Source organism: Electrophorus electricus, chromosome 20 (genome assembly GCF_041902795.1).
Source record: "Electrophorus electricus isolate QZ-2024a chromosome 20, ASM4190279v1, whole genome shotgun sequence".
NCBI classification, from domain to species: domain Eukaryota; kingdom Metazoa; phylum Chordata; class Actinopteri; order Gymnotiformes; family Gymnotidae; genus Electrophorus; species Electrophorus electricus.
In genome coordinates this window covers 11417069-11429194 of record NC_137516.1, presented here as the reverse complement: position 1 = coordinate 11429194, position 12126 = coordinate 11417069, and positions in this window count along the sequence as shown.

The following is a 12126-nucleotide window of genomic DNA, read 5'->3' as shown; positions in this document are numbered from 1 at the left end:
AGTGTTTAAGGTGAATACAAAGCTGTTTCATAGTGTGAAAAAGGTAAAGAACAGAGTTTCAAAGTAAAGATTCTTCTTATAATGCATTCCCTTTTAGTCTAAAACACAATCTCTTGCCCTGAAACAGTGTTTAAGGTGAATACAAAGCTGTTTCATAGTGTGAAAAAGGTAAAGAACAGAGTTTCAAAGTAAAGATTCTTCTTATAATGCATTCCCTTTTAGTCTAAAACACAATCTTTTGCCCTGAAACAGTGTTTAAGGTGAATACAAAGCTGTTTCATAGTGTGAAAAAGATAAAGAACATAGTTTCAAAGTAAAGATTCTTCTTATAATGCATTCCCTTTTAGTCTAAAACACAATCTCTTGCCCTGAAACAGTGTTTACGGTGAATACAAAGCTGTTTCATAGTGAGAAAAAGGTAAAGCAGAGTTTCAAAGTAAAGATTCTTATAATGCATTCCCTTTTAGTCTAAAACACAATCTCTTGCCCTGAAACAGTGTTTAAGGTGAATACAAAGCTGTTTCATAGTGTGAAAAAGGTAAAGAACAGAGTTTCAAAGTAAAGATTCTTCTTATAATGCATTCCCTTTTAATCTAAAACACAATCTCTTGCCCTGAAACAGTGTTTAAGGTGAATACAAAGCTGTTTCATTGTGTGAAAAAGGTAAAGAACAGAGTTTCTAATTAAAGATTCTTCTTATAATGCATTCCCTTTTAGTCTAAAACACAATCTCTTGCCCTGAAACAGTGTTTAAGGTGAATACAAAGCTGTTTCATAGTGAGAAAAAGGTAAAGAACAGAGTTTCAAAGTAAAGATTCTTCTTATAATGCATTCCCTTTTAGTCTAAAACACAATCTCTTGCCCTGAAACAGTGTTTAAGGTGAATACAAAGTTGTTTCATAGTGTGAAAAAGGTAAAGAACAGAGTTTCAAAGTAAAGATTCTTCTTATAATGCATTCCCTTTTAGTCTAAAACACAATCTCTTGCCCTGAAACAGTGTTTAAGGTGAATACAAAGCTGTTTCATAGTCTGAAAAAGGTAAAGAACAGAGTTTCAAAGTAAAGATTCTTCTTATAATGCATTCCCTTTTAGTCTAAAACACAATCTCTTGCCCTGAAACAGTGTTTAAGGTGAATACAAAGCTGTTTCATAGTGTGAAAAAGGTAAAGAACAGAGTTTCAAAGTAAAGATTCTTCTTATAATGCAGTCTCTTTTAGTCTAAAACACAATCTCTTGCCCTGAAACAGTGTTTAAGGTGAATACAAAGCTGTTTCTTAGTAAGAAAAATGTAAAGAAGAGTTTCAAAGTAAAGATTCTTATAATGCATTCCCTTTTAGACTAAAACACAATCTCTTGCCCTGAAACAGTGTTTAAGGTGAATACAAAGCTCTTTCATAGTGTGAAAAAGGTAAAGAACAGTTTCAAAGTAAAGATTCTTCTTATAATGCATTCCCTTTTAGTCTAAAACACAATCTCTTGCCCTGAAACAGTGTTTAAGGTGAATACAAAGCTGTTTCATAGTGTGAAAAAGGTAAAGAACAGAGTTTCAAAGTAAAGATTCTTCTTATAATGCATTCCCTTTTAGTCTAAAACACAATCTCTTGCCCTGAAACAGTGTTTAAGGTGAATACAAAGCTGTTTCATAGTGTGAAAAAGGTAAAGAACAGAGTTTCAAAGTAAAGATTCTTCTTATAATGCATTCCCTTTTAGTCTAAAACACAATCTCTTGCCCTGAAACAGTGTGTAAGGTGAATACAAAGCTGTTTCATTGTGTGAAAAAGGTAAAGAACAGAGTTTCTAATTAAAGATTCTTCTTATAATGCATTCCCTTTTAGTCTAAAACACAATCTCTTGCCCTGAAACAGTGTTTAAGGTGAATACAAAGCTGTTTCATAGTGAGAAAAAGGTAAAGAACAGAGTTTCAAAGTAAAGATTCTTCTTATAATGCATTCCCTTTTAGTCTAAAACACAATCTCTTGCCCTGAAACAGTGTTTAAGGTGAATACAAAGCTGTTTCATAGTGTGAAAAAGGTAACGAACAGAGTTTCTAAGTAAAGATTCTTCTTATAATGCATTCCCTTTTAGTCTAAAACACAATCTCTTGCCCTGAAACAGTGTTTAAGGTGAATACAAAGCTGTTTCATAGTGAGAAAAAGGTAAAGAACAGAGTTTCAAAGTAAAGATTCTTCTTATAATGCATTCCCTTTTAGTCTAAAACACAATCTCTTGCCCTGAAACAGTGTTTAAGGTGAATACAAAGCTGTTTCATAGTGTGAAAAAGGTAAAGAACAGTTTCAAAGTAAAGATTCTTCTTATAATGCATTCCCTTTTAGTCTAAAACACAATCTCTTGCCCTGAAACAGTGTTTAAGGTGAATACAAAGCTGTTTCATAGTGTGAAAAAGGTAAAGAACAGAGTTTCAAAGTAAAGATTCTTCTTATAATGCATTCCCTTTTAGTCTAAAACACAATCTCTTGCCCTGAAACAGTGTTTAAGGTGAATACAAAGCTGTTTCATAGTGAGAAAAAGGTAAAGAAGAGTTTCAAAGTAAAGATTCTTATAATGCATTCCCTTTTAGACTAAAACACAATCTCTTGCCCTGAAACAGTGTTTAAGGTGAATACAAAGCTGTTTCATAGTGTGAAAAAGGTAAAGAACAGAGTTTCAAAGTAAAGATTCTTCTTATAATGCATTCCCTTTTAGTCTAAAACACAATCTCTTGCCCTAAAACAGTGTTTAAGGTGAATACAAAGCTGTTTCATAGTGTGAAAAAGGTAAAGAACAGAGTTTCAAAGTAAAGATTCTTATAATGCATTCCCTTTTAGACTAAAACACAATCTCTTGCCCTAAAACAGTGTTTAAGGTGAATACAAAGCTGTTTCATAGTATGAAAAAGGTAAAGAACAGTTTCAAAGTAAAGATTCTTCTTATAATGCATTCCCTTTTAGTCTAAAACACAATCTCTTGCCCTGAAACAGTGTTTAAGGTGAATACAAAGCTGTTTCATTGTCTGAAAAAGATAAAGAAAAGAGTTTCTAAGTAAAGATTCTTCTTATAATGCATTCCCTTTTAGTCTAAAACACAATATCTTGCCCTGAAACAGTGTTTAAGGTGAATACAAAGCTGTTTCATAGTGTCAAAAAGGTAAAGAACAGAGTTTCAAAGTAAAGATTCTTCTTATAATGCATTCCCTTTTAGTCTAAAACACAATCTCTTGCCCTGAAACAGTGTTTAAGGTGAATACAAAGCTGTTACATAGTGTGAAAAAGGTAAAGAACAGTTTCTAAGTAAAGATTCTTCTTATAATGCATTCCCTTTTAGTCTAAAACACAATCTCTTGCCCTGAAACAGTGTTTAAGGTGAATACAAAGCTGTTTCATAATGAGAAAAAGGTAAAGAACAGAGTTTCAAAGTAAAGATTCTTCTTATAAGGAATTCCCTTTTAGTCTAAAACACAATCTCTTGCCCTGAAACAGTGTTTAAGGTGAATACAAAGCTGTTTCATAGTGTGAAAAAGGTAAAGAACAGTTTCAAAGTAAAGATTCTTCTTATAATGCATTCCCTTTTAGTCTAAAACACAATCTCTTGCCCTGAAACAGTGTTTAAGTTGAATACAAATCTGTTTCATAGTGTGAAAAAGGTAAAGAACAGAGTTTCAAAGTAAAGATTATTCTTATAATGCATTCCCTTTTAGTCTAAAACACAATCTCTTGCCCTGAAACAGTGTTTAAGGTGAATACAAAGCTGTTTCATAGTGTGAAAAAGGTAAAGAACAGAGTTTCAAAGTAAATATTCTTCTTATAATGCATTCCCTTTTAGTCTAAAACACAATCTCTTGCCCTGAAACAGTGTTTAAGGTGAATACAAAGCTGTTTCATAGTGTGAAAAAGGTAAAGAACAGAGTTTCAAAGTAAAGATTCTTCTTATAATGCCGTCTCTTTTAGTCTAAAACACAATCTCTTGCCCTGAAACAGTGTTTAAGGTGAATACAAAGCTGTTTCATAGTGAGAAAAAGGTAAAGAAGAGTTTCAAAGTAAAGATTCTTATAATGCATTCCCTTTTAGACTAAAACACAATCTCTTGCCCTGAAACAGTGTTTAAGGTGAATACAAAGCTGTTTCATAGTGTGAAAAAGGTAAAGAACAGAGTTTCAAAGTAAAGATTCTTCTTATAATGCATTCCCTTTTAGTCTAAAACACAATCTCTTGCCCTGAAACAGTGTTTAAGGTGAATACAAAGCTGTTTCATAGTGTGAAAAAGGTAAAGAACAGAGTTTCAAAGTAAAGATTCTTCTTATAATGCATTCCCTTTTAGTCTAAAACACAATCTCTTGCCCTGAAACAGTGTTTAAGGTGAATACAAAGCTGTTTCATAGTGTGAAAAAGGTAAAGAACAGAGTTTCAAAGTAAAGATTCTTCTTATAATGCATTCCCTTTTAGTCTAAAACACAATCTCTTGCCCTGAAACAGTGTTTAAGGTGAATACAAAGCTGTTTCATAGTGTGAAAAAGGTAAAGAACAGAGTTTCAAAGTAAAGATTCTTATAATGCATTCCCTTTTAGACTAAAACACAATCTCTTGCCCTAAAACAGTGTTTAAGGTGAATACAAAGCTGTTTCATAGTATGAAAAAGGTAAAGAACAGAGTTTCAAAGTAAAGATTCTTCTTATAATGCATTCCCTTTTAGTCTAAAACACAATCTCTTGCCCTGAAACAGTGTTTAATGTGAATATAAAGCTGTTTCATTGTGTGAAAAAGATAAAGAAAAGAGTTTCTAAGTAAAGATTCTTCTTATAATGCATTCCCTTTTAGTCTAAAACACAATATCTTGCCCTGAAACAGTGTTTAAGGTGAATACAAAGCTGTTTCATAATGTCAAAAAGGTAAAGAACAGAGTTTCAAAGTAAAGATTCTTCTTATAATGCATTCCCTTTTAGTCTAAAACACAATCTCTTGCCCTGAAACAGTGTTTAAGGTGAATACAAAGCTGTTACATAGTGTGAAAAAGGTAAAGAACAGTTTCTAAGTAAAGATTCTTCTTATAATGCATTTCCTTTTAGTCTAAAACACAATCTCTTGCCCTGAAACAGTGTTTAAGGTGAATACAAAGCTGTTTCATAATGAGAAAAAGGTAAAGAACATAGTTTCAAAGTAAAGATTCTTCTTATAAGGAATTCCCTTTTAGTCTAAAACACAATCTCTTGCCCTGAAACAGTGTTTAAGGTGAATACAAAGCTGTTTCATAGTGTGAAAAAGGTAAAGAACAGTTTCAAAGTAAAGATTCTTCTTATAATGCATTCCCTTTTAGTCTAAAACACGATCTCTTGCCCTGAAACAGTGTTTAAGGTGAATACAAAGTTGTTTCATAGTGTGAAAAAGGTAAAGAACAGAGTTTCAAAGTAAAGATTCTTCTTATAATGCATTCCCTTTTAGTCTAAAACACAATCTCTTGCCCTGAAACAGTGTTTAAGTTGAATACAAATCTGTTTCATAGTGTCAAAAAGGTAAAGAACAGAGTTTCAAAGTAAAGATTCTTCTTATAAGGAATTCCCTTTTAGTCTAAAACACAATCTCTTGCCCTGAAACAGTGTTTAAGGTGAATACAAAGCTGTTTCATAGTGTGAAAAAGGTAAAGAACAGTTTCAAAGTAAAGATTCTTCTTATAATGCATTCCCTTTTAGTCTAAAACACAATCTCTTGCCCTGAAACAGTGTTTAAGTTGAATACAAATCTGTTTCATAGTGTGAAAAAGGTAAAGAACAGAGTTTCAAAGTAAAGATTCTTCTTATAATGCATTCCCTTTTAGTCTAAAACACAATCTCTTGCCCTGAAACAGTGTTTAAGGTGAATACAAAGCTGTTTCATAGTGTGAAAAAGGTAAAGAACAGAGTTTCAAAGTAAATATTCTTCTTATAATGCATTCCCTTTTAGTCTAAAACACAATCTCTTGCCCTGAAACAGTGTTTAAGGTGAATACAAAGCTGTTTCATAGTGTGAAAAAGGTAAAGAACAGAGTTTCAAAGTAAAGATTCTTCTTATAATGCCGTCTCTTTTAGTCTAAAACACAATCTCTTGCCCTGAAACAGTGTTTAAGGTGAATACAAAGCTGTTTCATAGTGAGAAAAAGGTAAAGAAGAGTTTCAAAGTAAAGATTCTTATAATGCATTCCCTTTTAGACTAAAACACAATCTCTTGCCCTGAAACAGTGTTTAAGGTGAATACAAAGCTGTTTCATAGTGTGAAAAAGGTAAAGAACAGAGTTTCAAAGTAAAGATTCTTCTTATAATGCATTCCCTTTTAGTCTAAAACACAATCTCTTGCCCTGAAACAGTGTTTAAGGTGAATACAAAGCTGTTTCATAGTGTGAAAAAGGTAAAGAACAGAGTTTCAAAGTAAAGATTCTTCTTATAATGCATTCCCTTTTAGTCTAAAACACAATCTCTTGCCCTGAAACAGTGTTTAAGGTGAATACAAAGCTGTTTCATAGTGTGAAAAAGGTAAAGAACAGAGTTTCAAAGTAAAGATTCTTCTTATAATGCATTCCCTTTTAGTCTAAAACACAATCTCTTGCCCTGAAACAGTGTTTAAGGTGAATACAAAGCTGTTTCATAGTGTGAAAAAGGTAAAGAACAGAGTTTCAAAGTAAAGATTCTTATAATGCATTCCCTTTTAGACTAAAACACAATCTCTTGCCCTAAAACAGTGTTTAAGGTGAATACAAAGCTGTTTCATAGTATGAAAAAGGTAAAGAACAGAGTTTCAAAGTAAAGATTCTTCTTATAATGCATTCCCTTTTAGTCTAAAACACAATCTCTTGCCCTGAAACAGTGTTTAATGTGAATATAAAGCTGTTTCATTGTGTGAAAAAGATAAAGAAAAGAGTTTCTAAGTAAAGATTCTTCTTATAATGCATTCCCTTTTAGTCTAAAACACAATATCTTGCCCTGAAACAGTGTTTAAGGTGAATACAAAGCTGTTTCATAATGTCAAAAAGGTAAAGAACAGAGTTTCAAAGTAAAGATTCTTCTTATAATGCATTCCCTTTTAGTCTAAAACACAATCTCTTGCCCTGAAACAGTGTTTAAGGTGAATACAAAGCTGTTACATAGTGTGAAAAAGGTAAAGAACAGTTTCTAAGTAAAGATTCTTCTTATAATGCATTTCCTTTTAGTCTAAAACACAATCTCTTGCCCTGAAACAGTGTTTAAGGTGAATACAAAGCTGTTTCATAATGAGAAAAAGGTAAAGAACATAGTTTCAAAGTAAAGATTCTTCTTATAAGGAATTCCCTTTTAGTCTAAAACACAATCTCTTGCCCTGAAACAGTGTTTAAGGTGAATACAAAGCTGTTTCATAGTGTGAAAAAGGTAAAGAACAGTTTCAAAGTAAAGATTCTTCTTATAATGCATTCCCTTTTAGTCTAAAACACGATCTCTTGCCCTGAAACAGTGTTTAAGGTGAATACAAAGTTGTTTCATAGTGTGAAAAAGGTAAAGAACAGAGTTTCAAAGTAAAGATTCTTCTTATAATGCATTCCCTTTTAGTCTAAAACACAATCTCTTGCCCTGAAACAGTGTTTAAGTTGAATACAAATCTGTTTCATAGTGTCAAAAAGGTAAAGAACAGAGTTTCAAAGTAAAGATTCTTCTTATAATGCATTCCCTTTTAGTCTAAAACACAATCTCTTGCCCTGAAACAGTGTTTAAGGTGAATACAAAGTTGTTTCATAGTGTGAAAAAGGTAAAGAACAGAGTTTCAAAGTAAAGATTCTTCTTATAATGCATTCCCTTTTAGTCTAAAACACAATCTCTTGCCCTGAAACAGTGTTTAAGGTGAATACAAAGCTGTTTCATAGTGTGAAAAAGGTAAAGAACAGAGTTTCAAAGTAAAGATTCTTCTTATAATGCATTCCCTTTTAGTCTAAAACACAATCTCTTGCCCTGAAACAGTGTTTAAGGTGAATACAAAGCTGTTTCATAGTGAGAAAAAGGTAAAGAAGAGTTTCAAAGTAAAGATTCTTATAATGCATTCCCTTTTAGACTAAAACACAATCTCTTGCCCTGAAACAGTGTTTAAGGTGAATACAAAGCTGTTTCATAGTGTGAAAAAGGTAAAGAACAGAGTTTCAAAGTAAAGATTCTTCTTATAATGCATTCCCTTTTAGTGTAAAACACAATCTCTTGCCCTAAAACAGTGTTTAAGGTGAATACAAAGCTGTTTCATAGTGTGAAAAAGGTAAAGAACAGAGTTTCAAAGTAAAGATTCTTATAATGCATTCCCTTTTAGACTAAAACACAATCTCTTGCCCTAAAACAGTGTTTAAGGTGAATACAAAGCTGTTTCATAGTATGAAAAAGGTAAAGAACAGTTTCAAAGTAAAGATTCTTCTTATAATGCATTCCCTTTTAGTCTAAAACACAATCTCTTGCCCTGAAACAGTGTTTAAGGTGAATACAAAGCTGTTTCATTGTCTGAAAAAGATAAAGAAAAGAGTTTCTAAGTAAAGATTCTTCTTATAATGCATTCCCTTTTAGTCTAAAACACAATATCTTGCCCTGAAACAGTGTTTAAGGTGAATACAAAGCTGTTTCATAGTGTCAAAAAGGTAAAGAACAGAGTTTCAAAGTAAAGATTCTTCTTATAATGCATTCCCTTTTAGTCTAAAACACAATCTCTTGCCCTGAAACAGTGTTTAAGGTGAATACAAAGCTGTTACATAGTGTGAAAAAGGTAAAGAACAGTTTCTAAGTAAAGATTCTTCTTATAATGCATTCCCTTTTAGTCTAAAACACAATCTCTTGCCCTGAAACAGTGTTTAAGGTGAATACAAAGCTGTTTCATAATGAGAAAAAGGTAAAGAACAGAGTTTCAAAGTAAAGATTCTTCTTATAATGCATTCCCTTTTAGTCTAAAACACAATATCTTGCCCTGAAACAGTGTTTAAGGTGAATACAAAGCTGTTTCATAATGTCAAAAAGGTAAAGAACAGAGTTTCAAAGTAAAGATTCTTCTTATAATGCATTCCCTTTTAGTCTAAAACACAATCTCTTGCCCTGAAACAGTGTTTAAGGTGAATACAAAGCTGTTACATAGTGTGAAAAAGGTAAAGAACAGTTTCTAAGTAAAGATTCTTCTTATAATGCATTTCCTTTTAGTCTAAAACACAATCTCTTGCCCTGAAACAGTGTTTAAGGTGAATACAAAGCTGTTTCATAATGAGAAAAAGGTAAAGAACATAGTTTCAAAGTAAAGATTCTTCTTATAAGGAATTCCCTTTTAGTCTAAAACACAATCTCTTGCCCTGAAACAGTGTTTAAGGTGAATACAAAGCTGTTTCATAGTGTGAAAAAGGTAAAGAACAGTTTCAAAGTAAAGATTCTTCTTATAATGCATTCCCTTTTAGTCTAAAACACGATCTCTTGCCCTGAAACAGTGTTTAAGGTGAATACAAAGTTGTTTCATAGTGTGAAAAAGGTAAAGAACAGAGTTTCAAAGTAAAGATTCTTCTTATAATGCATTCCCTTTTAGTCTAAAACACAATCTCTTGCCCTGAAACAGTGTTTAAGTTGAATACAAATCTGTTTCATAGTGTCAAAAAGGTAAAGAACAGAGTTTCAAAGTAAAGATTCTTCTTATAATGCATTCCCTTTTAGTCTAAAACACAATCTCTTGCCCTGAAACAGTGTTTAAGTTGAATACAAAGCTGTTTCATAGTGTGAAAAAGGTAAAGAACAGAGTTTCAAAGTAAAGATTCTTCTTATAATGCATTCCCTTTTAGTCTAAAACACAATCTCTTGCCCTGAAACAGTGTTTAAGGTGAATACAAAGCTGTTTCATAGTGTGAAAAAGGTAAAGAACAGAGTTTCAAAGTAAAGATTCTTCTTATAATGCCGTCTCTTTTAGTCTAAAACACAATCTCTTGCCCTGAAACAGTGTTTAAGGTGAATACAAAGCTGTTTCATAGTGAGAAAAAGGTAAAGAAGAGTTTCAAAGTAAAGATTCTTATAATGCATTCCCTTTTAGACTAAAACACAATCTCTTGCCCTGAAACAGTGTTTAAGGTGAATACAAAGCTGTTTCATAGTGTGAAAAAGGTAAAGAACAGAGTTTCAAAGTAAAGATTCTTCTTATAATGCATTCCCTTTTAGTCTAAAACACAATCTCTTGCCCTGAAACAGTGTTTAAGGTGAATACAAAGCTGTTTCATAGTGTGAAAAAGGTAAAGAACAGAGTTTCAAAGTAAAGATTCTTCTTATAATGCATTCCCTTTTAGTCTAAAACACAATCTCTTGCCCTGAAACAGTGTTTAAGGTGAATACAAAGCTGTTTCATAGTGTGAAAAAGGTAAAGAACAGAGTTTCAAAGTAAAGATTCTTCTTATAATGCATTCCCTTTTAGTCTAAAACACAATCTCTTGCCCTGAAACAGTGTTTAAGGTGAATACAAAGCTGTTTCATAGTGTGAAAAAGATAAAGAACAGAGTTTCAAAGTAAAGATTCTTCTTATAATGCATTCCCTTTTAGTCTAAAACACAATCTCTTGCCCTGAAACAGTGTTTAAGGTGAATACAAAGCTGTTTCATAGTGAGAAAAAGGTAAAGCAGAGTTTCAAAGTAAAGATTCTTATAATGCATTCCCTTTTAGTCTAAAACACAATCTCTTGCCCTGAAACAGTGTTTAAGGTGAATACAAAGCTGTTTCATAGTGTGAAAAAGGTAAAGAACAGAGTTTCTAATTAAAGATTCTTCTTATAATGCATTCCCTTTTAGTCTAAAACACAATCTCTTGCCCTGAAACAGTGTTTAAGGTGAATACAAAGCTGTTTCATAGTGAGAAAAAGGTAAAGAACAGAGTTTCAAAGTAAAGATTCTTCTTATAATGCATTCCCTTTTAGTCTAAAACACAATCTCTTGCCCTGAAACAGTGTTTAAGGTGAATACAAAGCTGTTTCATAGTGTGAAAAAGGTAAAGAACAGAGTTTCAAAGTAAAGATTCTTCTTATAAGGAATTCCCTTTTAGTCTAAAACACAATCTCTTGCCCTGAAACAGTGTTTAAGGTGAATACAAAGCTGTTTCATAGTGTGAAAAAGGTAAAGAACAGTTTCAAAGTAAAGATTCTTCTTATAATGCATTCCCTTTTAGTCTAAAACACAATCTCTTGCCCTGAAACAGTGTTTAAGGTGAATACAAAGTTGTTTCATAGTGTGAAAAAGGTAAAGAACAGAGTTTCAAAGTAAAGATTCTTCTTATAATGCATTCCCTTTTAGTCTAAAACACAATCTCTTGCCCTGAAACAGTGTTTAAGGTGAATACAAAGCTGTTTCATAGTGTGAAAAAGGTAAAGAACAGAGTTTCAAAGTAAAGATTCTTCTTATAATGCATTCCCTTTTAGTCTAAAACACAATCTCTTGCCCTGAAACAGTGTTTAAGGTGAATACAAAGCTGTTTCATAGTGTGAAAAAGGTAAAGAACAGAGTTTCAAAGTAAAGATTCTTCTTATAATGCATTCCCTTTTAGTCTAAAACACAATCTCTTGCCCTGAAACAGTGTTTAAGGTGAATACAAAGCTGTTTCATAGTGTGAAAAAGGTAAAGAACAGAGTTTCAAAGTAGATTCTTCTTATAATGCAGTCTCTTTTAGTCTAAAACACAATCTCTTGCCCTGAAACAGTGTTTAAGGTGAATACAAAGCTGTTTCTTAGTGAGAAAAATGTAAAGAAGAGTTTCAAAGTAAAGATTCTTATAATGCATTCCCTTTTAGACTAAAACACAATCTCTTGCCCTGAAACAGTGTTTAAGGTGAATACAAAGCTGTTTCATAATGTGAAAAAGGTAAAGAACAGTTTCTAAGTAAAGATTCTTCTTATAATGCATTCCCTTTTAGTCTAAAACACAATCTCTTGCCCTGAAACAGTGTTTAAGGTGAATACAAAGCTGTTTCATAGTGTGAAAAAGGTAAAGAACAGAGTTTCAAAGTAAAGATTCTTCTTATAATGCATTCCCTTTTAGTCTAAAACACAATCTCTTGCCCTGAAACAGTGTTTAAGGTGAATACAAAGCTGTTTCATAGTGTGAAAAAGGTAAAGAACAGAGTTTCAAAGTAAAGATTCTTCTTATAATGCATTCCCT